The following is a 25,279-nucleotide window of genomic DNA, read 5'->3' as shown; positions in this document are numbered from 1 at the left end:
TCCCAGTGGCCTCAGGGATCTGCTGGAAGGAGTCCCTGGGGAGCCTTGGTCAGGAATGGCCCTGGGGGGGCTCCTGAATGCTCCCAGGGATTGCAGGTTTTCCAAAGGACTTTGGCTTTGGCTTTTGCCTTGGAATGTCTGAGAGCTTTGTGCAATCGTGGCCTCCAATTATCTGCTTTAATTAGTCCCTGGAGAGCCTTTGTCAGTAACAACACTCAGTGGGGCTCATTATTGCTTCAGGTTATTGGAGAAGGGTTAGAGGAGCAGGGACATGGCTCATTGATAGAATGATTGGATCAATAATCCAACTGTACAAGTAAAAAGGCCTGTGTGAGAAAAATTCTACATGAGACAAATCCCTGTGTGAGAAACCAACCTGGGAACCAGAAGGGAGTTTTGAGAGGTGCAGCTGTGCTGATAAGATGGACTATCCCTAAGAAGGGAGGAAGATCTTTGATCTCTCAAGACAAAACATAAACAATAAGAAGCTTGCCAAATGTAGTCTTTTTATCTAACCCAATTATGTAGAGGTCAGAATGTGCTTTTATAAGTTTCAACTAATTAAAGAACTGATAAGCTTGTATTCAATACTCTATATAAGTGCCTTTGTATTGCTAATAAACGGAGCTTGCATATATCAATCGTTATCGGTTGCCTGCAATGTCTCTCCTCACCTAAGTCGTCGATTCATTTTGCAACATTTGGCGCCCGAGCAGAGACTGGGACTTCGTTTTCTTGTCGAGGTGAGCGGCCGAGAGGCTTCGATAGCAGCGATCGAAAGGCAAAAGATCAGCGGCTGCAGGCAAGCGCCTGATCCGTGCCTGGGCTGACCTTAACAAGAGGGGTCCGCCGATACGGCTGACAAGGGCTAAACCTGGGAAAAGGCTGCACAACTCCTGTCGACAGGGAAAGCAGTAAGAGGCTGAGATTGCGGTAAAGACGCAGATATGGAAACAAAGGTGGCCCTTAATTTATTTTTACGCTTTTTAGAAAAGCGGGGACTTAAGTATACCTTTATAAGGAACTAGCTGATCCAAGATCGTTTAAAATGAAAGCTACAGAAACAAGAGCTCTCAAAGTCACCTGGAGAGCAGTAACCAGCACTTTCGCAGAAGTAAAAACAAAAAAGACAGTTGCCGTGGTTGCCATAGAGACTGTAGAGAGCGGCAGCGCGGGCTGTAGCAGCTCCGCGAAAGAAACAGACGTGGGACGTCCGGCAGCAGCGCGGCTTCTACGGTTTCGTCAGCTGCAGAGCCAAAGCCGGCCGGGGCGGCTCGAAAACAGCCCCAAAAGAAAGAGAAGTACCAACAAATGATACAAAAAGTAATTAAAAAGCTTGCTGACTTATCTACACAAAGCATTCTGCAGTTTATCTTTACAGCAGATGTCCTGTGTCCAAATGATTGCATCAGCATCACACAGTTGTTATTAACCCCTTCACAGTTCCTGCTCTGGGAACGAAAGTGCACTGCAACACTGCAGAATATCCTGCAACAACACGGACAAGTCATCGATACATCACTGACCAGAGAGGTGCCCAGCAAAGTGGTGCCATGCTACAGGACCCCGAAACGAGACGGCGCAGTCAGCATCAGCTCCTGAGAACAGTGATGCCACTACCATAACAGCTGGGACTGTGAGACCTGTCCTGAGGAGCCTTGAGAGAGGCTGAGACGTGGCTGAGTGAAGGAGCTGAGGACTTGCCAGATCCACCACTCTCCATAGCAGGAGAAATAGTGAGACTCTGGGGTGAATGTAACAGCTGCCCTAGGTGTTTGCTAGTGACTTGTGGTGGGTGTCAGAGAACTCTTTCCAAAGACAAAACTAAGAAAAATAATTGCATAAATTTTTGGGTATATTACATAAATTTTGGAGTATAACACCAAACTCAGAAGTAAAGTGAAAAATTGTTTTTCATCTGCCTTGAAATAAGAGTATTAGCAGGCATTTTCAATCAGCTGCCTGCCCATTTAGATCAAGTGAAAGCAGTCAATTTAGCAATTAGTTATGCATTTATGTTTTTACCTAGTGTTTTAGCAAACAAGCTTTATGCTATTTTGCTTAAACTTGCTTGCTGGAAGATGTTATGTTTAAGTTCTGTTACATTTAAGTTCTGTTAAGTTAAGTTCTTTTAACTTTAATTTCTGTTAAGCTTGAGTTCTGCAGAATTTAAGTGATAAGGTTAAGTTGTGTAACGTTTAAGTAGTGTTAAGGTTAATTCGTGTTAAGTGTTGTTAAGTTTAAGCAAAGTTAAGTTTATGTGAAGTTAATTTTAAGTTCTGCTAAGTTGAAGTTCTGTAAAGTTTAAGTGATGTTAAGGTTAAGTTCTGTTAAGTTTAAGTGATGCTAAGGTTAAGTACTGCTGGGTATTTGGCATAAACTGTTGGCCCAGTCTGGGCCCAGTTTAATATGGAGTTGAGGGATAAGTTGAATATAACCTTGCAAATGCTTAATAAGTTAAGTGTGTGTGTTATTAGTGTTAGACATATAATATTATAAAGTTAAGTAGCCATTGATTTTCTACTATTAGCCCACAGCCCCGGCTGTGAAAGGTTCCAAGGCTTGTGCTGTTTAAATCTTTCTAACCACTTTTTCCTACTTCACTAATAGATAAGTGAGTTACATCAATTAACTACGTAATTATAGAAAAAAAGAAGACGGTTTCAACTTAGAGGGATGGTTAAAGTCATTAGGTTTAAAATCATAACTAGTTTTATTTGTGTAGCATTTGATTACTGTAGGACTAGTAATACTATTAGCAATAGTGTGCTTACTGTGTTTGTGCCAGTGCTTGCAAAAAATGATATACAAAATTACTACATCTGTAGCCAATCAAATATTGCCTTTACAAAAAGAAAAAAGGGGAATTATTGGAGAATGGTTAGAGGAGCAGGGACATGGCTCATTGATAGAATGATTGGATCAATAATCCAACTGTACAAGTAAAAAGGCCTGTGTGAGAAAAATTCTACATGAGACAAATCCCTGTGTGAGAAACCAACCTGGGAACCAGAAGGGAGTTTTGAGAGGTGCAGCTGTGCTGATAAGATGGACTATCCCTAAGAAGGGAGGAAGATCTTTGATCTCTCAAGACAAAACATAAACAATAAGAAGCTTGCCAAATGTAGTCTTTTTATCTAACCCAATTATGTAGAGGTCAGAATGTGCTTTTATAAGTTTCAACTAATTAAAGAACTGATAAGCTTGTATTCAATACTCTATATAAGTGCCTTTGTATTGCTAATAAACGGAGCTTGCATATATCAATCGTATCGGTTGCCTGCAAGATCTCTCCTCACCTAAGTCGTCGATTCATTTTGCAACATCAGGGTGCTTCTGTTTGGTAAGTACTTGGTGCTTCCCTATTGATACCAACTCTAGGAGAGGTTTGTGCAATCAAGGCCCCCAATTATCTGCTTTAATTAGTCCTTGGAGAGCCTTTGTCAGTACCAACACTCAGTGGGGCTCATTAATGCTTCAGGGTGCTTCTGTTTTGTAAGTACTTGGTGCTTCCCTTTTGATACCAACACTATGAGAGGTTTGTGCAATCTCCTCTCAGGCCCTGAGGTTCCAGGGCTCAGCATCAAATGCACCACGGGGCTCACCTGGGACCTGCTTTGCTTGGAGAACTGGCTGCACTCAGCCAAGGAGGGGTTTCCTTCTTTTTTTTTAAAGAATCTGAAATTCCTAAGTTTCCCCACTGAAAACAGGCACCCTCCTCAAAGTGTGCCAAGCCCAAGGTGCCACCAAGACCACTCCAGGCATGCCCTGGGCCAGCTGTGAGGGTGGATGATCATCCCAACCTGCACTGGGCCATTGCAAGGGACTGTGGTCATGGACACTGACCAATGCTGTGGCCATGGACACTGACCCCCACTGCAGGGGTTGGATGCCATGGCAACCCTCAGCAGTTCCAGTTCCCTTGGAAACCCCCCCCAGGACCCATTTCTGCACTCAGGGTCCGTGGCCACTTGCCCGCAGACCTGTGGCTGCCCTCGGCTGCCATGGCAGCCCTCAGGACAGAGCGGTGCCGGGGCTGGTGCCAGCTACAATTGCAGTGACACTCGCTGATGCCCTCAGGTGCCACGGCAGCAGCCACAGGGACCCGTTCCTCACTTTGGTGCCACGGACACCAACGCTTGGCCCCGCTGCCATGGGGATTGGCACGGTCACCTGCACTCAGGGCCCGTGGCCGGGCACTGCTGCCATGGACACGGGCACTGAGCCCTGGGACACAGTTGGCTGCCGTGGCCACCAGCCCAAGGTCCTGTGGCCAGGGCCCGGGGCATGGAAAGGAGCCCATGGAGCCGTGGTGATGGTGGATGGCCACAGGGTGCTGCTGTGGGCTGTGGCAGAGGGAATTTCCTTGCCAGGCCTTTCTGTGGGGCTGTGTTTGGCTCTGTGCTGAGCACAGCGTTGATCACAGAGAGATGGTTTTGTTCTTGCTGAGCCTGCACAGAGCCAAGGCCTTTCCTGCCCATCGTCCGGCCATGCTGGGGAGGGGCTGGGGGTGTGGAGGAGCTTGGGAGGGGTCACAGCCAGGACAGGTGACCCCAGGTGACCTCAGGGATATCCCAGACCACAGGACATCATGGCCAGTGTATAAAGTGGGGGGAACAAGGAGGAAGGGGGGACATTTGGAGTGAGGGTTTGTGTTTTCCCAGGTAACTCTTAGGCAGGATGGGGTCCTGTTTTGCCAGTGGGCAGGGTCAGCACCAAAGACACAGACACCAACTGATGGAATTGTGTAATTTATATAATGCAAAACTGCAAAGAATTACAAAAAGGGAAGCTTAGCAAAGCACACAATCATTAGCAAAGAATTACAAAAGGTTAAGCTCAGCAATGCCCCCAATCATCACTGCCAAAGATTGCCTGCAGTGATTAACCAAGCTCCATCCCCTGTAACCCTCAGACTTTACCATCAGCCAGACCCACCCATCAGCTGGGGGAAACTGTCCCAGCCAAGGACTGCAGAGCCACTCCTGCACACTGGGAATTCCTGCAGTGCCTCCACCTTTGCAGGCAACGAGGCTCCACCCTCGCTGTGAGAGGGGCCCAGCTTTTACACTGTCAAACAAACAAGCTGACATCACTTCCAGTGTGGGAACATTTGGTTTCAGTCTTCTCTTTGGCTTCTCCCAAAGCCTGGCCAGGGCTCAAGGAGGAACAAGGGAGTTGACTTTGATCCTTCACCCCCAAACAAGGCCAGATGGGGTCTTGTCTGGTTTTCAAACACAGAAAGGTAAATCCACCTTTCACCAATGAACACATAGAGAGATCATATTGCTCATAATGCTTCATGAATGAGCAGATACAAAGATAACTTTTGGTTGGAAGGTTCATCTAGAGGTCAACTTTGACTCAGGGCCTGTTGTTCAGGCCTTGCTGCTTTAATCAGTGCTTGGACCTACAGATGAATTACAACCTGCATACCAATTTTTTCGATAATAGAACCTTCGATTTAAGTATTAGCCATAAAGGCATCTGTCCTGGGTTGCAGTGTGTTCTATTACTGTCATACATGAAATCCCTATTTGTGCTTGGTCTTTGCGTATTAAGTGCCTTAATTAATTTGAGCTTAATATTTTTAAATTGAATGTTAAAATTAACCCATCAGCCCAGGTACACAGATCAAGTTTTTATGGTCTTCCTGTGTTTACTGTATACTTTTACAAGTGATTTAAGATGTGTTGGATGTATTTTTTTATGTTTTACTTGTACCTTGGTTTCAAGGCAGATTTTAAAATCCCCGGTTGCAACAAACAGCCCAGCCCCCATAGCCATACCCCGGTAAGCTCCATGACTCTTATCTCAACTAATACCACCCCTCTGACAAGGAGGAGCCATTGGTTGACAGAGGTAATCTGTCAAAGGGAAAACACCAATCACCTTAAACTGTGGGCAGACTGTGGGTGGAGCAAAAGCTATAAAGGTGCAAGAGAAAGACACGTCCTCTCTCATTTCCCTTTCCCCTCCAGCTTGCTAAGTTCAGTGCTGGAGAAACCTACTCCTTTTCAGGGGCCTTTAGAAATATATATATTTCTTTTTGACCAGCCTAGCACTGCAAGTTTTTTTTCTCTACTTGAGGTTCAGAGCTGCCTAAGCCTGAAGCTCCCGAATCCCTGCGCTCCTGGGGCATACCTCCTGAGCCACTAGGATCCCAAATTTTTATATTTTGTTAATTTTTGCAATTTTTCAATTTTTCTGTTTTAATAAATTGTTTTAATTTCTACAAAGAGTTGTCTCATTCCTCACAATTACCATCCTCATGAGCTGTTGAAATCAGGTGGGGCAGTGTTTCCTTGCCTCCTCCCCCCAGACTATCTTGCTGTTAATGGCCCATTCCTGCCCCATGACTCAGAGATAACTCCCTCCAGACTATCTTCTGTTAATGAGCCTAATCAACACTTGGCCTCATGACTCATTACCCCATTGTGAGATGCTCCACCCAGAGGGAGGAACCAAGCATTCCATCCTGGATATAATCTGAGATTCTGAACACCAGAAACTACCCTTCCACTGGATTTCCAGAGGACAGGAGCTACTCAGCCACCACTGGACCTGAGGAAGAGCAGACCCTTTTTTCTACAGCATCACCACTTCAGAGGACTGCAGCCACCATTCTACCAGACTGCTACCACCACCCTGATTAACAGGGACTCAGGTTGTATCTTGACTCTGTCAGTCTGAACCAGTGTTTTCTGCCTTTATTTTTGTTTTCCTATTAAATTGTTATTCTGACTTGGTGTCTCCCACTAGTTTGTTTTCCAACTAGTACAGCATCGCCTCTTGTTCTTCAATTGAGTTCTCTTCAAGTTCTTTACCCAGAGCTATAATTCACATTCTTTTTAAAACATGCCTAATTAGTCGCTATTCTCTGTTATTTATCAAATCCACCTTTTTTCTTGAGACTGTGTCTCTTTTTAGACAAGTCTCAGTGCTCCATTTCCCAGCCCAAAGTGTCACAAGAGCTCTCACATGGAATCATAACACACCAAGTGCTCACACTGCAGTGATTACAGTGACTGCCACAAATGCATTGCACAGCAGCCTCCAATTTGGCAGCCATGAAGCCAATGACACCAAGAAGAATTTTCTTATTCCTGTCGCTCTTCTACTGCTCTTTCTATCGAGGTGATTCCTGATTGTTGGACTTCAAACCCATCACTGGTAGAAGTGAACATTCCTGTCCTAGAAAGGCACAGGTTCCTCCTTGACCAGTCTCTCGGTTTTTTGAGACAAAATTTTAGGAGGAAGTGATGCCTTAGGTTTTACCTTCTCTATTTTTCAAATTCTGTACTGCTTAGTGTGTAACTCGGAAGTTTCTTGTAGCCTGTTCATTTCTGCTCTCTCGTGCTAGGTAGACATAACAAAGCCTCTCTGGGCCTGCTCTTCAAGGACACCCAGACCATCCTAGGCCCAAAAAGTATCACCCAAAGAGCCTCTATGGGAGGGAGCACAGGGAAAATGCCGTCATTAAACTGAAGCTTTAATTGGAGAATTAAGCCTGCTATGTAAATGAACCAAACCTATAAAAGTGTGAAGAACTCGTGAGCTGTGTGAAGAACTCGTGAGCTGTCATCCATCTTGGGGTCCATCTTGGCAATAGCCTCTGGCTCCCCAGGGGGTACCTTTGAAGGCCTTTCAAATAAATACCTACTTTTATTCCCTTACTCCTGTCTAGTCTCTGTTTCTAGGAGGCCTCTTAAGGCATCAGAAGTGCTCCAGAATGAGCGTCTCCTCCAAAGGCAAAAAGGCCCTCCCCTTTTCCTCCACCAATGAGACCAATTGTTCACAGCAAGTGACAGTGGGAAAAAACCCAGTTTATTAACACAAAAGAAAACAGGGTAGAACAGGAAAAAACAAACCTCAAAATACAGGAAATGCCCAGAGAGGGAACCGACACAGAGGCTCGGACCAGCTGGGGCCATCCTGCGAGCCTGCTGAGGCCACCCCGCAGGCTCCCCAGACCAGAGGGAAGGGAAGGGAGGCAGTGAGGCAAGGTTGAGGGAAGGGAAAAAGAACAAAAAAACTCCAACTGAACCTTTTTCCAGCTAGCCAGAACAAAACCCTAAAGAGCCACACAGCACTCCTGGCGCACTCCCTCCCAGGCCCCGCCGAGACTCTCAAGCCCCTGAGCCATTGGGCCCCCACCATTCAACCGACCCCCACTCGGTCCCATGGTTCTGGCCGTGCCCCCGGGGTCCACCTTAAAGATGCAGCCTCCTTGGGCATTGAGCAGACGGTTAAGGAATAAAGCGGCTTCACAACATCATCCCAGGACATTCCACCCCTTATTCCATACCGTCTGCTCAATGCCCAAATTAATACATTTCAACTCAAAACACACACATTTATCCATATTTATACAGCTATATACAAACAGTGGCAGTGACACTCAACAAACATGTACAGGCATTCAGACATTACAAGCGGTTCTCACCCACCATCAAATCTCCCTGCGGTATGCAACGTGTTTCTCCATTCTTCTGCATTACCCTCCATGTACAACCTGGCCCCTGAGCAAAGACAACCCCACAGATGGGTTTGTCTGTACTCAATGCAGAAGTAATCCAAACAGTTTTTCCCAAGAGTCCCCTGACATGCACTGCTGGGACCATGTCCCTACTATATGCAGGGGTTTGGATTGGGCAGGCCCTGCTCGGTTGGTGGAGCCTCAGGTGTTCACCAACCATGAGGCCTTAGCTAAATGCACCTCCCAGTTTTTGAAAGTTCCCCCACCCAGTGCCCTCAAGGTGGTTTTGAGCAGGCCATTGCACTGTTCCATTTCCCCAGCTGCTGGTGCATGGTAAGGGATGTGGTACACCCACTCAATGCCATGTTCTCTAGCCCAGGTGTTGATAAGGCTGTTCTTGAAATGAGTCCCATTGTCAGACTCAATTCTCTCAGGGGTACCATGCCTCCAAAGGACTTGCTTTTCCAGGCCCAGGATGGTGTTCCGGGCAGTAGCGTGAGGCGCAGGGTAGGTTTCCAACCATCCAGTTGTTACAGCGGGGATTACTGTAACACGCATATATGTACCAGGAGTCCCGTGGAAAAAAATATATATGGAGAGATTCATGGTAGATGTTTCAGAGATGTTTATTTCCCCAGCCGTATGGCCGGGGCTCTGCTGAGGAAGTCCTCCAGTCATGGGACCCAAGGGTTCTTGGCCACACAGGGAAGCACAAACCAACCAATGGGGAATGAGGCTGACCAGGGGCAGGGAAACCCCATGTCTCCCCCCCAGGGCCCCTCTCCCAGGGCTCCATGGCAGGGGGGAGGGACCCCAACCTCCAGTGGTGGCTTCCACCATTGTGAGCACATAGCGCTTGCCTTGGCAGGTTTGAGGCAGTGTGATGTAATCAATCTGCCAGGCCTCTCCATACTTGTATTTAGACCATCGCCCACCATACCACAGAGGCTTCACCTGCTTGGCCTGCTTGATTGCAGCGCATGTCTCACAGCCATGGATAACCTGGGAGATACTGTCCATGGTTAGATCCACCCCTCAGCCTTGTGCCCACTTACAGGTGGCATCTCTGCCTTGATGGCCTGAGGCATCATGGGCACATCAAGCTAGGAACAACTCTCCCTTGTGCTGACAACCCAAATCTATCTTGGACACCTCTATTTTCACAGCCTGATCTACCTGTTCATTGTTTCAGTGTTCCTCATCAGCCCCACTCTTGGGGACATGGGCATCTACATGGCGGATTCTCACAGGTAGCTTCTCTACCCAAGTGGCAATGCCTTTCCACTCATCAGCAGCGCAGATTGATTTTCCCTTGAGCTGCCAGTGTGCCTTTTTCCACCTTTCCAGCCACCACCACAGAGCATTGGCTACCATCCATGAATCAGTGTAGAGGTAGAGCTCTGGCCACTTCTCTCTTTCAGCAATGTCCAGAGCCAACTGGATGGCTTTGAGTTCGGCAAGTTGGCTCGATCCACCTTCTCCCTCAGTGGCCTCTGCAAGCTGTTGTGTGGGACTCCATATGGCTGCTTTCCACTTTTGTTTCATCCCTACAATGCGACAAGAAGCATCAGTGGAAAGAGCGTAGCGTGTTTGTTCTGCTGGCAGTTGGTTGTATGGTGGAGCGTCCTCACGCATGTCATTTGTTCCTGTTCTTCTTCGTCACTGAGACCAAAGCTTTCACATTTGGGCCAATTTGTGATTATTTTTATGGTCCCAGGGCAATTTGGGTTTCCAATACAGGCGCGCTGTGTGATGAGAGCAATCCACATGTTCCATGTAGCATCAGTGGTGTGGTGGGTAGAGGGAACCTTTGCTTTGAACATCTGGCCCAGCACTGGTAGTCGGGGTGCCAGGAGGAGTTGTGCTTCGGTGCCAATGACCTCCTCAGCGGCTTGGATTCCTTCATAGGCTGCCAGGATTTCCCTCTCTGTTGGAGTGCAGTGGGCTTCTGAGCCTCTGTAGCTTTGGCTCCAGAATCCCAGTGGTTGACCCCAAGTCTCACCAAGCACCTTCTGCCACAGGCTCCAGGACAGACCATTGTTCCCGGCTGCAGAGTAGAGCACGTTCTTCACCTCTGGTCCTGTCCTTACCGGGCCCAAGGCTACTGCATAAGTGATTTCCTGCTTGATCTGGGCAAAGGCTTGCTACTGTTCAGGGCCCCAGTAGAAATCATTCTTCTTATGGGTGACCAGGTAGAGAGGGCTCACGATCTGTCTGTACTCGGGAAGGTGCATCCTCCAAAAGCCTATGACACCTAGGAAAGCTTGAGTTTCCTTCTTGTTGGTTGGTGGAGACATCACTGTGATCTTATTGATGACCTCAGTGGGAATCTGATGCCATCCATCTTGCCATTTCAGGCCCAGGAACTGGATCTCTTAAGCAGGTCCCTTGACTTTGCTCTTCTTGATGGGCAAAGCCGACTTCCAGGAGAATCTGGATGATTTTCTCTCCTTTCCCAAATACCTCCGTTGCCATGTTCCCATGCACAATGATGTCGTCGATGTACTGCAGATGTTCTGGAGCCTCAATCTTTTTCAGTGCAGTCTGGATCAGTCCATGGCAGATGGTGGGATTGTGCTTCCACCCCTGGGGCAGTCGGTTCCAGGTGTACTGCACACCCCTCCAAGTGAAGGCAAACTGAGGCCTGCACTCTACTGCCGGAGGAATGGAGACAAATGCATTAGCAGTGTCAAAATTGGTGTACCCCTTCGCTGCTTTGGACTCCAGCTCATACTGGAGCTCCAACATGTCCGGTACGGCAGCGCTCAATGGTGGAGTCACTTCATTCAAGGCACGATAGTCCACAGTCAATAACCATTCCCCGTCAGACTTGCACACAGAACAAATGGGGCTGTTGAAGGGTGAGTGGGTCGTGCTGACCACCCCTTGGCTCTCCAGTTCAGGATCGTCGTGTGGCTGGGAATTACGGCATCTCTATTTGTTCGGTACTGCCGGTGATGCACTGTTGAGGTGGCCATTGGCACTCAATGCTCTTCTACTTTCAGGAGCCCAACTGCAGAAGGATTCTTGGTTAGCCCAGTGTCATAGGTTAGCAAGCTGGGTCTCGGAAGTGAAGTTCTTCTTACATCTTCCTCTATGACTGCACAGGACCTATCAGATGGCCAGTTTGAATATGGACAATTCTTTAAGCCACTTAAAATTGTGACCGCCTCTGTGATACACACTTAAGAATAGACAAACTCCTCCTCAAGCTCTCTCTCGTTTCCAGTGCTGGGACAGGTGGTTGCAGGGCCTGAGTGGGGGGCAAGTGGGCCATGCCCAGGCCTTCTCAGGCCAGGCTGGGCCAGGCCACGGCTCCAGGATGACCCCCCCCCCAGCAGGGCTGTGGGCAGCCAGAGCAGCTCGGCTCTCCCCTCCCCCACCCCTCCACTGCGGCCAAGATTTCAGCAAAATCGGCACCGCTGTCTGGCAGAGGTCAGGTGACCAATAGCGAGAAGCCACATTCCAGCTGCAAGGCCGAGGTGAGATTAACCCTTTTAGTGCTGTGAAGAGCTGAAAACCTGGCGGAAGAGAAAGAGGAGATGCTTAAAGCTGAAAGTCTGTTGTGAAGCTATGATATATCTGAGTGTCCTGTTGTAATTTCATGAAGATATGGGGGGTGGAGTGTTCAACTCCTGAGGAAAAGCAGCTGCGCTGAGATAGGCAGATGCTGAAGCAGCTGTAATTTCAAGAGAAGTTTGGACAGGGAGACATGAACCAGGTGAGGACTTTTGCTCCAAATGGAAAAGGAGAAGACCTCAATTCCTAGAGATGCTCCCAGAGATAGCCCTAAAGATGAAGATGAGGAAGACCCTTTGCTCCCAGGGAAGGAGAAGGGCCTCTGTTCTTAGAGATGAAATGCTCCCAGAGATGGGTGAAGAGAACTTTTGTTTCTGGATGGCTCAACTTTAAAAGAGTACCCCAAAAACTTCAAGATTGAAACCTCGAAAGCAGTTGTGGGAAAAGCTCTGCAGGTTGGGGGAAGGGACTCACATGCGAGCAGAGAGACCTCTTCCTAAATGGACTGAACAATATTTGGAAGTGGGCGGCTGTCTCGTTGTGATAATGTTTTCTTAGCACGAGCAAGAAGAGACTTCTCTTTCAAATGGACTGAACAAGGTTATTATGGGAGTGGTAAACAGACTGAACATCTTAAGGGTTGTCTTCTTACATTTGTCAGTGGGAGAAGGGAGGAAGGTGGGGAGGGGAGGAGAGTTCTGAACGTATGGTATAAGTTTTTTTTTCCCTCTTTTAGGTCAGTTAATTAACTTCTTTATATTCTTTCAAGTTTGGTGCCTGCTTTGCATTTCTCCTAATTCTTATCTCACAGAAGATAAACAGTAATGAGTATTTTGGACCAAGCCACTACACTAAATTGGTGTTTGTGCCCGGGGGCAAACCGAACCCGCTACAGGCACTAAATTTATGTCTCGGTTTTGGAGACAAGACTTCAGGAGGAAACACTCTGGAATGAGTGTCTCCTCCAAAGGGAAGAGGACCTCCCCATTTCCTCCACCAGTAAGACAAGTGGGTTACAAGAACTGAAAGTGAGCAAAAAAACCCAAACTGTTTATTAACACCAAACAAAGCAGGGTAGAACAGGGGAAGAAACCACGAAATACAACAAATTCCTGGAGAGGGAACAGACGCACGGGCTCAGACCAGCTGGAGCCACCCCGCAGGCCCACTGGGGCCAACCAGCAGGCTCCCTGGACTGGAGGGAAGGGAATCAGTGAGGCAAGGGGGAGGGAAGGGAAAAAGAACAAGAAAACCCAACAGAACCTTCTCCCAGCGAGCCAGAACACCAAAAAACCCAAGGAGTCGCACAACACTCCCAGCTCACTCCCTCCAAGGCCCTGCCGAGACCTCAGAGCCCCGGAGCCATTGAACTGACCCTCACCCACGTCCCGTGGCTCTGGCCCCACCCCCAGGTCCATCCTAAAGACACAGCATCCTTGGGCATTGAGCGGAGGGTTAAGGAATAAAGCAGCCTCATAACATCACCCCAGGACAGTGTTCCAGTAGCGGGCCTGTTTCTCCCCATACAGCGTGTCCCCCATGATGTGCCTCATGTTGCTGTCCAAGTGCAGGAGCTGCTCCAGGCTGGAGCTGAACCTCACCATGAACCTCACCTGTTTGGTACCATTAATGACGTGACACTCAGACTTTACCATGTGCTGGAAGACCCCTGTCTATACAGGACAGAGGTGAGGGGATGCCCCCCCAGCAGCCCCCAGAACCCCACAGCAAGCCAAGAGCTCAGGGGGCCACCCCAGATCCCCACTCCACAACCCCTTGCTCCATGGCTGCCATGGGACCTTCCTTCCCACAGTCCCACCCTCATTTCCACCCTTTTTCTGTTTTCTCCCCTCCTTTCCCATCAATCCCCAGCTGCCAGCCCCAGCCCCCATCAGTTTGGGGGTCCCAGTCCCCCCTTTTAACCCTTTCCCAACCCTTTCACACAATCCTCCCAATCCCCGGTCCCCTCCTGCCCAGTTTTGAGATCCCACCCTTCCATTCCCCAATTTCTAAGCTTTCCCATGCCTATCCCATCATCCCCCAGTCCCCAGCCCCCTTCCCATTCTGTCTTTAGGGGGTCCCACTCCCCCTCCAACTCATTTTATGGGTCCCACACACCCATTTTCCCTCCTCTCCCCACCTTTCCCACCATACCTGGCCTCCTCTTCCCACCCTCTCAGCTCACCTGAGAGCTCCATGCCTGTGGCCAGGGGGCTCCCAGCACTACCAGTGCCACCAGTATGGCCCCAGCTGCCCCATCCCCAGCTCTGAGCAAGTGCTGAAACCTCCCCTCTCTCCCTTAATTCTGCTCCCGGGGGGCACTGGGGGTGAGGATGCCCCAGGTGGGGAGGTGTGGGTGCAGCAGATCTGCCTGGCACCTGGGCAGTCATCAGTGAGAAAAGCTCAGAGTGGCTCAAAATTGTTTAGTGACTTCTTTGGTTGGCTGAGGAAAGGCCCAGGAGCTGAGATAAGGACCAGGAGAGCTCCCACCCAAACCACCAGCACGGAAAAACGGACCCAGTCTGGGGACAGGGATTGCATTTATTAGCAATGAAATCAGAGCACGAGAATGAGAAGCGAAATAAATCTCGCAAACATCCTCCCCAACAATGGGGATCATCTGGAACAGGGGTCACCAGGTCTCTGCCCAACGAGGGTCACTGAGCATCACCCCACAGGGATCCTCTGCTGCGAGATGAAGTTGGAGCAGTACACAAAGCCCTTCCTGCACTCGGGACACCCGCAGGGCTTCCCTTACTGGTGGCTCCGTTGGTGTTTGGTCAAGTGAGAGCTCTGGATAAAGCTCTTCCCACACTCAGGACACTCGTAGGGCCTCTCCCCAGTGTGGATCCTCTGGTGGTAGATAAGGTGACATCTCTGCCTGAAGCTCTTCCCACACTCAGGACACTCGTAGGGCCTCTCCCCAGTGTGGATTCGTTTGTGCCTGCTGAGGCTGCAGCTGTACCTGAAGCACTCCCCGCAGTCGGGGCAGCGGAAGGGCCTCTCATCTGTGTGAATCCGCTGGTGCAGGAGAACTCTGGAGCTGGTCTGAAACCTCTTCCCACATTCGCCACACTCGTATGGCCTCTCGTCAGTGTGGATCTTCTGGTGGCGAATCAGGCTGGAGCTCTGTCTGAAGCTCTTCCCACATTCCCCACACACATAGAGCCGTTCCCCAGTATGAATCAACCGGTGTTGGATCAGGCTGGAGCTCTGTCTGAAGCTCTTCCCACATTCCCCACACACGTAGGGCCGTTCCCCAGTATGGATCAACTGGTGGTGGATCAAGTCGGAGCTCTGGCTGAAGCTCTTCGAACATTCCAAGCATTTGTAGCGTTTCTCCCTAGCGTGACGCTGCTCATGGACCACCACATTTGAATGCTGGCTGGATCTCCGGCCGCCTTCCTGGCACAGGGTGGGTCTTTCCTCCTCACAGCTCCCTGGGCTACGTTTGCAGCCCCTCCTCCTGCGGGATCTCCGGTGGTTTTCCTCCACTGTGGAGAGGCTCAAAATGGCCTCTTCCACCAGGTTCTGCTGTGGGGATTTGTCCTCCCTGGGCTCCATCCTCAGTTCCTTGTCTGGGGGAGGAAGGACAAGGAGAGGATGGGATTTGACTCCGTGCCACAGGGAAGGGGAAGGAGATCCCCCCAGTCCGTCCCCGGCAGGACGGCCTCGGCAGCGGGGTTGTCCTGCAGCCGGGGGCGATGCTGGGCTGGGAGATGGAGCAGGAGAGAGGGAAAAGGGGCAGGGACTTCCTCCTCACCTGCCTGGGTGTCCCGGGGCATCTTCCTCTTTCTCACAGCCTCCGCCTCCATCTGGCCAAGGTTTGGGAGTGGGAAATCCTGGTTTGGAGGGAAAAACAAGGTGTGAGTGTGTTGGCTTAGGGGTTGGTTTAGTCCTTCTTAGGGGTTGGCTTAGTCCTTCTTAGAAGTCACCGGGCATATCATGACTGTAAAATCCTCTCAAAGACTGTGCTGGATTGAACTGGCATGAGAAATGAACCCCACTGATCTGCCCCAAGAGAGATTAAGGTGAGAGTTAAAATTTACCAAAGAGATGACAAGAAATACCATGATACAGCTGTAACCCACAAAGGCTGAGTATAACCAGGCACCCTGGGACAAGAGCAGAACGGTGGTGCTTAGTTCCTGTGCTGAGCACCACCTGGTCCCGCTGCATGCAAAGCAAAAGGAAAGAAAACAAAACCTGTTGGTTGCAGTGGTAGACACACTGTCCTGTCCAAGTGATGGGTGCAGTCATGTCGACAGCAGTGGCCACAGTCCTGTTGGAGTTCTGCTCCTGCCCTGGATCTCTTGAGTGTTGCCAGAAGGCCTCAAACCCAGATTTTATATGCTCAGGTTCAGGTGGGAATGCTTAGCCCCTCCCCCAGGGTGGGCAGTTTCACAATGGAATGATGTCATCCTGGGAGTCATGGGATATTTTGGGAGCCTTGATGGTCTCAGTCCTTGCAGCTGCCCATTGTGCTGGGGCCATTCAGTCCATGATGGCCCATCAGCAGAGGTGAGCCCTCAGGCTGGGTGGGACTGTGCTGCTGCTACCCCGGAGGGAGTTATCCCAGCTGAGTCATTGGTGTGCAGAAAAAGAAACACTGCCCTGCCTCCCAGGGTTTGCCTTTCCTTCCTTATCTCATTTAACAGCCAGCTCCTCATAGCCTGAGGGGTTGGGGGTGCACTGGGCAGCTCCTGCAAAGGACCCATCATGAACAGCTCATCAGAAATGAGATAAGGGGAGTGGAATGCACAGTTTGGTCCCACCCACAGAGGGCTAAAGTGGCACCCTGCTCCTGTCAGCAGCACAGGCTGGCAGGGAGATGGCATTGTAAGGTCTTGCTCCACTTGGCTTTCAGCCCACTAACCCACGGGCAGGGTCCCTTCCCACCCCAATCCTTCTGGGCTTCTGGCAGGGACTCGCTTCCCTTTCCTTCCTCCCTCTGCTTCCAGCTGGGAATGTGCTGGGAAATGTCCAGCAAAGCAGCCTTTGCTGTCTGCTCTGGGAACCCACCCAGCTGCTGCACCTTGTCTCCTGGCCCTGCACAGCTCCCGTGGGAGGCACAGCAGGACCAGCACCCTGCAAGCCTCGGGAATGCCCCTCTGGCATCCACAGCACACTCTCCAGGCATCTGGAATATCAGTTCCCAGCAAGGAGAAGATGTTCCTGCCCTTGAAGGCAAAGCTCTCAGGAAGGAGCCAAAAGCCAAGTGCTGCAAGATCTTCCAGTGACATTTCACTGCCAGCCTTCATCACCTCATCCATGGTTGTTTTAGCTGGTGGATTGGGAACAAAATCAGGGGAGGGCCTTTGGTGGGAGCTGCTCTGGCTCCAGAGAGACACTGAGAGACAAACAGAGCAGGCAAAGAAAGGCAGAAGAGGAAGGAGAACACAAATACAATCAGCTGAGAAGGTGGCACTCTGGAAACCAGACCAGAACTGACTGAAAATGAATGTGACAGAAAGAAAGAATTTGGAATTGTGATTTCCTATCAAAATACAATTTCCTGCCTTTCTCACAAACCTCCTCCTGCTGTCATTCAGCAGGGCTTTCACAAAGTGCTCTGATGGGAGTGGATGTTCCAGGCTGCAGACACAAGGAAACCCGGAATGGGCTTCTTCCTGCTCCTGGGGAGTTTGACATCCTCTGCCGAGGAGATGAGGAGGCAGCAGAAGAAAAGGGCAGCTGGGGTTCACCCTTCCACAGGAATAAGAGGGGGAAAGTGTCTCGTCCTCTCTGTCTCTGCTCCCCCAGGGATATGAAGGCTGATCCCAGACCCCCAAGGGTCACATTCAGGGCTGCCTTCCTGGAATGCTCATGTGGAATGCAGGAGCAGCGTGGCAGCACCCGGATCTTGGACCACCCAGCTGCCCCCCAAATTTAGTTTCTCTGTCCCTCTCCTACCTGGGGAGTCCCGGGGCGATCTCCAAGCCTCTCTTGTCTGGAAATGATTCAGGACTGGGGATGGTCTCTGTCCCTCTCACCCCACTCAGTGCCTGGTGGGGGTCTCTGTCCTTCTCCCCTTGAGATTTTTGGGAGGTGCTTGTGTGGGTTTGGGGGTGTCTGTGTCGCTCTCACCCCAATGGTGCTTGGGCTGGGTCACCCCAGGGGTGAGAAGGACAGAGACTCCCCCGGCCTCCCCAGGTATGAGAAGGTCAGAGAGCACCTGAGCACACTCAGCAGTGTGAGGGACACAGAGCCCTTGGTCCCCAGTCCCGCACAAGCATTCCCTGGGGCAAGAGGGATGGAGATGCCCGAGCATCCCCAAGGCTGAAAGGGACAGGGACACTGCCTTGGGAATGCCCTGGAGTGAGAGGGACAGGGACAACCCCACCAAGCCCCTCCCCAGCATCCCCCAGGGAGAGTGGCACAGAGAACCCTTGAGCATCCCCTGGGCACCGGACAAAATAAACTTGGTAGAAATCAAACTTTACCGAAAATGCTTGGAGGAATGTTTGCTCTTCCCACAAGTCACTTGTGATGAAAACGCAAACAAACTCCAACCATGAATGAACCAACAGCACAAGCAGTTATGGTGGCAATTCAAAGGTCCAGCGGTTCCCGCACAGCTCCAGCTCAGCTGCTGGCAGGTTCCTGTAAAAGAAAAGTGAAAGTTCGGCCCAATACAGATGATTTAAAGGAAGGATAAACTCTGTGTAGCTGTCACAGAGGTGACAGGGATAAAGAAAAAAATGATTCTCATATTTGGCAAACGTCCCCAGCCTGTGAAAGAGAAAAGGGGGGAGATCAAGGGAGTGACAGGGACAGAGACCTCCCCTGGGGAGGGGCGAGTGTGACACTGTCCCCTGTGTGTGTGGCCTTCCCGGGGTGGGGGTTTCACAGCGGAGCCAGTCTGGGTAAGGGGGGTGGTGTTCACTCCCCCTGGGCAGGGTGTACCTCACATCCCCCAAACTCTCCTCCTGCCCCCTTGGTTGGGGGATGGGGGTGCAAACCTGGCCTCAGCAAATGGGTCTGGGGGCTGGGGCCTCCCCCAGCCAGGGCTGGTTTTCAGGACAGTCTTGGGGCTGAGTCAGGGATGCAGTATCCCATGATGGTTTGTGCTTGGCAGGTGGGAAACTTCTGTTCCCGTGGTGTTGTTTGTTCTGTTGTGCTCTCTCTGTATTTTATAGTAAAGACCTGTTCCTCCCTTTCCTGCATTTTTGCTTAGGAGCCCTACAATTTTGGAATTGGATCCAAGGGGATCATCGGGGCACTGCTGGGCCCCATGGAAGCAAGGGGCCAGTGTGATTCTGAGAGGCCCCATGGATCCAAGGAGACCATTGTGCTCCTGTAGGTCTTCATGGAATCACAGGGTCCATTGTGACACTGCTGGGCCCCGTGGAGCCAAGGACATTTTTGTGACACTGAGGTGCCCCGTGGAAGCAAGGGAACCTGGAACAGCTCTGGCTGGCTTGGCCTCCTGGTGGCCACCTGACAGCTCCAGCTGATCTTGGAATGTTGAGAGTCGCTTCTCATCTGCCCCTGGAGCTCTGGGGCTCCGTGCTTTCCTTCCTATGGAACAGATCCGTCCTTCTCCTCCAGGTGCCCATGGCCAAAATTGAGATTCCTTTTCCAAATTTCTGTGTATCCAAGGACTGTTCCCAGATGAAACCTGCCAGGAAAATCAGATCTGCTGGGCTTTGCCTCCCAGGGACCCCCTCTCCTCTGCCTTTGTGACACTGAAGTCTGTTTGGCGTCAGGCTGTTCCGCAGGCAATCCCGCTTCCTTCGGGGCTGCTGTTGCCCCTGTGCCCACTGCCCCCCAAAAGAACAGGCTGCCCTGTGGGGGAACAAATGCTGCTTCTCCTGGGGAAAGCCTCAGCGAGGGCTCAGTTTGCCGTTGCGGTGACTGCAGGAAAGGGGCACCCCACCATGGGGCATTTCTTGGTCAGCTCCAGACATAAAGAGTGGGAAACTGTCTGAGACTCGGGTTGTGGCCTCGAAGGCACCACTGTGGTTTGCAGGGAGCTGCAGGGCAGCACAGCCCTCTCTGTGCCCAGGAGCGGTCACTTTGGAGGTGGTGTTGGATCTGATGGGGACAAGGGTGTACCCTGTGGGGCTGGGGGTGGCCTTGAGACTCTCCATGGCACTGAGGAGGAGCTCCATAGATGGTGGTTGCTGTCTGGAGCTGAGGGGCCATAGGGGGTTGGGAGAGCTGTACCTGGCCAAGGGAATGTGTGTGGGGGGCTGCCGTGACCTCTCGGCCACCGTTTCCACTCTGTCTCTGTCCCCAGCCATCACCCCAAAGCTGCTCAGGGGCTCTGGGGAATGGGCAAAGATTCATTGGGGACAGGGGCAGGAAGACCATGGGGTGTCCTAAAACTGGGCACTGTGAGGGTCCCAGGAGGGGACAGGACTCAGTGGGTGGGAGGAGAGGGGCTGGGCTGGGCTGTGCCCAGGCTGGGGGGTTGTGTCCGAGGTTCCCCGACCCCTGTGGTGTGGGGGTGCATTGGGGGCCCCTCCGTGGCCTGTGGGGGTGCTGGAACCCCCCACCCATGGGTGCTGTTGCTGCAGGTTCTGGGTGTCTCTGCTCTGCCGTGTGTCACAACAACTCCTCCAGCTGTCATTTCGTGTCACCGAGGGGCTGGATGCCACTTGCATGACCCTGGGGACAAGAGGAGAAGACTGGGGACTGTCACTTCAGATGGAAGGAGAGAGAGTTGCACATTTTGATCGAGCCCCACGAGGGCCAGTACAAGGTGAGACCCCCAGCAGTGGCAGCTCAGCTCCCCATGGCAGGCACAGCTGTGCTTCTGGGGGCATCGGTGTCCCCACTGTCCCTGATGTCCCTGCTGTCCCCTCTGTCCCTGCCATCCCCATGTCCCTGCAAATCACGGTGAACCAACAGAAATCGCCGTGGAAAGTGGAAACATCCTGTCCTCGGGCAGGGCTCTCAGGGTGGCAGGAGATGTCACCCTGGAGCGCGTGCAATGGAACCCACATGGCTGGTGCTGGTATGGGTGGGGACCTACAGGGGCTGGGGACCTCCAGGGGGACAGGGACCTCTAGGGATGGTTGTGGACCCCAGGAGGCTGAGGAGGTCCATGGACTGGAGATCCCCAGGGGCTCAGAGGACACACAGAGGTGGGGAACGGGGTGGATGAGGTCGCTGTGCCACGATGGCCATGTTCCCAGCTCCATGTGCCTCTGCTCCCTCCCACACATGGCTGCAGGTGTCAGGGACATCTGGACAGGGTGGAAGGGATGTCAGAGTGGGGGGTACCTTGGAATAGCCCACGTGGGTTGTGGAGTGGGGGGCACAGGAGGGTTTGTGGACAGATGGGTACCTGGCTGCATGGGCCTCTGGGATTACCCTGGCCGTCGCACCATGCTCGTGGTGCCCTTCCCTTCCCCCACCTGAGCCTGTGGGGGCACCTGTGGGGGACAGGGTGACTCAGAATGTCTCCTAGTGGGGCCTGATGGAACACAGGAGACCATAGTGAGGGTATGGAGCCCCATTGATCCAAGGGTCCAGTGTGACACAGAGGAGCCTCATGGAACCCAAGGGACCAGAGAAAGGTTATGGAACCTCATGCAACCATGGCTCCACTATGACACACCAGGGCCTAATGCAGCTCAGGAGACCACAGTGAGGTTCTGGAACCTCATGGAAAAAAGCCTTAAAATGACACAGTGTGGCCTCACGGAACCCAGGATACCATAACCACTGTATAGAACCTCACGGAACCAAGGCTGTGGTGGGACACAGCGGGTCCTCATGGAACCCAATAGTCCATAGTGAGGTTATGGAAAGTCCTGGAACCAAGGCTATATAGCAACGAACCAGGGCCTCACGAACACAGGAGACCATTCTGAGGCTGTGGAATCCCATGGAACCAAGCCTCCAATATGTTTCAGCAGGGCATAACGCAGCTCAGGAGACCACAGTGAGGTCTTGGAACCTCATGGAAGCAAGGCTCTGATTTGACACAGTGAGGCCTGTTGGAATAAAAGAGACCACAGTGGAGTTCTGGAACCCAATGGAACCAGGGCTCTACTGTGACTCAACGGAGCCTCATGGAACCCAAGAGACCACAGTTGTGGAATATGGGATTACATTTGTTAAAGTGATTGAAGCTTATGCTCAGCAGAAGGCCCTGTGGGAAAGGCCCCGCTGCGGGCTGGGTGGTTGGAAGTTGGGTGAAGGGTGAGAGGCAGCTGCGAGTGAGAAGAGAGTCGGTTGAGTGAATATCCCTGGAAAAAAGAAGGAGATTGGACCTGTATGGCGGCTCTTACATCGGCAAACTACTGATATTGCTGATGTGAAATTAAGCACCCTGCTGGACTGGTTGTCCGATCAGGTTAGAGATTTTCCCTTCAGTGGGCCCCTTCAATCAGAAGCCTGGCAAGTGGTAGGGCAGAGACTTTTTGATATCGCCAGGGACAGCGATGCCAAAGCTTGCAGGCACCTCGCTACATGGGGAACGATCATGGCGGTCTTTAAGTGAAGTCGAATGGATGTTGGCCATTACGCGGCTTCAGAAGCTGATTCCCCTGAGCCCTCAGTGCCACCAGAACCTGTATCCAATGCATCCGGCTACCCCGAGATTCTCCCATCCCCTACGGGATTGATTTACATGATAAAAAAAATCCCTACACAGTTGGCCCCCTTGGCACGGAAGTCCCAGACCGCAAGCAAGCATCGGACTCCCTTCCTGCCCAGAATGATGACATTGTAACCCAGCACTGGCGGAAGTGTAGGGAAGCCGCGATGGAGGAGAACGACCTGGCGGTCGTTACTGCCTGTCCGGTTATATATGCGCCGAAGCAACGCCCGGCCTACAGGGAACTAGATTATAATCAAAGAACTGAGGATGCTAGTAAAGGAAAGCGGCGTATCCTTCTGTGATGTCCTAACTTACCTGGAGTCCATAAGTACCGTGTACGTCCTCGTACCTAATGACTGCAAAAGCATAATGAGAATGATTTTGACATTGGCGCAGTTTGCAGGCTGGCTCACCGACTACCGTGAGCTGTGTACTACCCAGGCGGAAGTGCTGCGAGACAGAAATCCACCCATCGTTGCCGCACAGCTGACCGGAGAGGGTCCGTACGCAGTCCCTACAGCGCAGACAGGCTATCTGTGTGACGTCTATGATATCATCACCCACCTAGCCCGGCAAGCCCTACGGCGACTCTCGGGGACGGGTATTGATTCTAATGTGTCTTTTGCTAAGATCTTACAGGGTCTGGCGGAGTCATTTGTACAGTTCCTGGACAGACTGCAAGCCGCACTCTGCCGGAGAGCCGGTAAGGATGAGGCCAGAGCTTTTTTGTTGCAGCAGCTTGCTTTGTAAATGCAAATGAAGACTGCAGAAAAGCATTGCTTGCTGTTCGTAACCCGCACACTTGCGACATAGCAGATATGGTTAGAGCATGCCAAAATGTGGGTTCTGCCACTCATGGAACCAAGGCTCTGATGTGATACCGTGGGGCCTATGTGAACACAGGAATCCATTGTGACTCTATGGAATCTTCTGGACCAAGGCTCCAACATGCCACAGTGGAGCCTCATGGAACCAGGAGACCACAGCCACCAAATGGAACCTCATGGAATTAAGCATCCAGTGGGACAGAGCAGGGCCTAATGCAGCTTGAGACTGAGTCCATAGTGAGGTTATGGAACCTCATGGAGCCAAGGCATAAAGCTGTCAGGGACTGAAATGGTTCATGCCTTAAACATTGTTATGAAGGAGTTTTGCCCATTCTAGCAAAAACTGTAACAAGGAGCTACAGCCACAGAAGCCCAGCCCTCCTTGAAGATGCCTGACTGGCACTTTGGACTGGGAGTTCAGTCACAGAGCTAAGAGAAAGGGGACACTACTGTGCAATCATCTCAGGTTCTAGGCAGAAGTAATCAAGGCTGAGGGAAAAGAATGCATCCACAAGAAAACCAAAGAGCACAAAATCATGGCTGGCTGGGTTTGGGGTGGAGGAGACCACAGTCCACAGAGGGCTTACACAGGTTTACACAGACTCCCCTGCCACTGAGGGGGGACGAGGATGTTTCAGGTCTGTGGTGCTACCTCTGGTCAGAGGCACTGAACACCCATCCTCCCTTACACAAACTGGCCCAGCTGGGAAACCTCCAACACTGGATAGGCCATATCCATGGGACATTCACATGAGAGGCAGCTGAGGGGGTGTCATAATCCATCAAAGACCTCCCAAAGTGCTCCCAAAATTTATTCCTGAGGCCTTGCTCCACAGGACTGCACATGATGCAAAGTGATGCAGCAGACCCAGAGTCTGCTGCAAGAGACAGTGTCCAAGTGCCCTCCCCCAGGGGAGGTACCTGGGCATTCCCACCTGCCCTGAGCATATATTAATCCATTGGATTCTGTGCTTTTAGGGGGACTCTTACCACCGAAAAGACCAGCTGGAGAGCATCATTGGGATCCCAGTGGGATCCGTGGAGTGGTGTATTTTCTTTCATCTGTCTCTCTCACTCTCTGCCCCCCCAACCTCTTTTCTATCTTTCTCTTCTGTCTCTCTCTCTCTCTCTCTCTCATATTTGCTATTAAATAAAGCCCATACTATTGACTTTGGTCTTGGTCTTGTTTGCACCTTAATTTGGGCAGAGGCATTTCTAATTCCTTTCATGATTGGACTGTGACATCCTGCTGTGCTGAGAGTTTACACTTAGTTCCATGAGATATTTCTGTGTGACAATGTTCTCCTGGGTTCCAAGAGGCCCCACTGTGTCACAATAGAGCCTTGGTTCCATGAGATTCCATTGCCCCCAGTGGTTTCCTGGGTTCCAAGAGGCCCCACTGTGTCACAGCGGCCCCTTGCTTCCACAAGCCATGCCACGGTCCCAGTTGCACCTGGCTTCCATGAGGCGCTGCTGTGTTCACAATTGACACTTGGTTCCATGAGATTTCACTGCATCACAATGTTCTCCTTAGTTTCAGGAGAGGCTGACGTGTTGACAATTGACCCTTGGTTCCTTGAGATTCCGTTGCATCACAGAAGTCTCCTTGGTTCCATGAGGCCCTCCTCTGCCACTAGGGAGCCGTAGTTCCATGTTTTTCCATTGTGTGTCAATGGCTTCCAGTGCTCTGTGAGGCCACAACATCAAACAGTGGACATTTGCTTCCTTCGGTTTCCACAGTGTTCCAATGGTCTCCTGGTTTCCATGCAGCCCCTCTTTGGAACAACTGAGACTTGCTTCCCGGAGGTTCTATTGCGTCACAATGGTCTCCTGGCTTCATTGAGGCCCCACTGTCTTTACAATGGACACTTGGTTCCCCAAGATTCCATGGCGTCACGG

At 51.2% G+C, this 25,279-nt stretch overlaps 1 pseudogene; it reads right to left on the bottom strand.

Annotated features, from left to right (window-relative positions):
• The window catches only part of LOC138102480 (zinc finger protein 850-like), a 289,839-nt pseudogene that overhangs the window by 128,223 nt on the left and 136,337 nt on the right, over positions 1-25,279 (bottom strand).

Source organism: Aphelocoma coerulescens, unplaced genomic scaffold (assembly GCF_041296385.1).
Source record: "Aphelocoma coerulescens isolate FSJ_1873_10779 unplaced genomic scaffold, UR_Acoe_1.0 HiC_scaffold_77, whole genome shotgun sequence".
Taxonomy (NCBI): Eukaryota; Metazoa; Chordata; class Aves; order Passeriformes; family Corvidae; genus Aphelocoma; species Aphelocoma coerulescens.
This window is presented reverse-complemented; position numbering and strand designations above follow the sequence as displayed.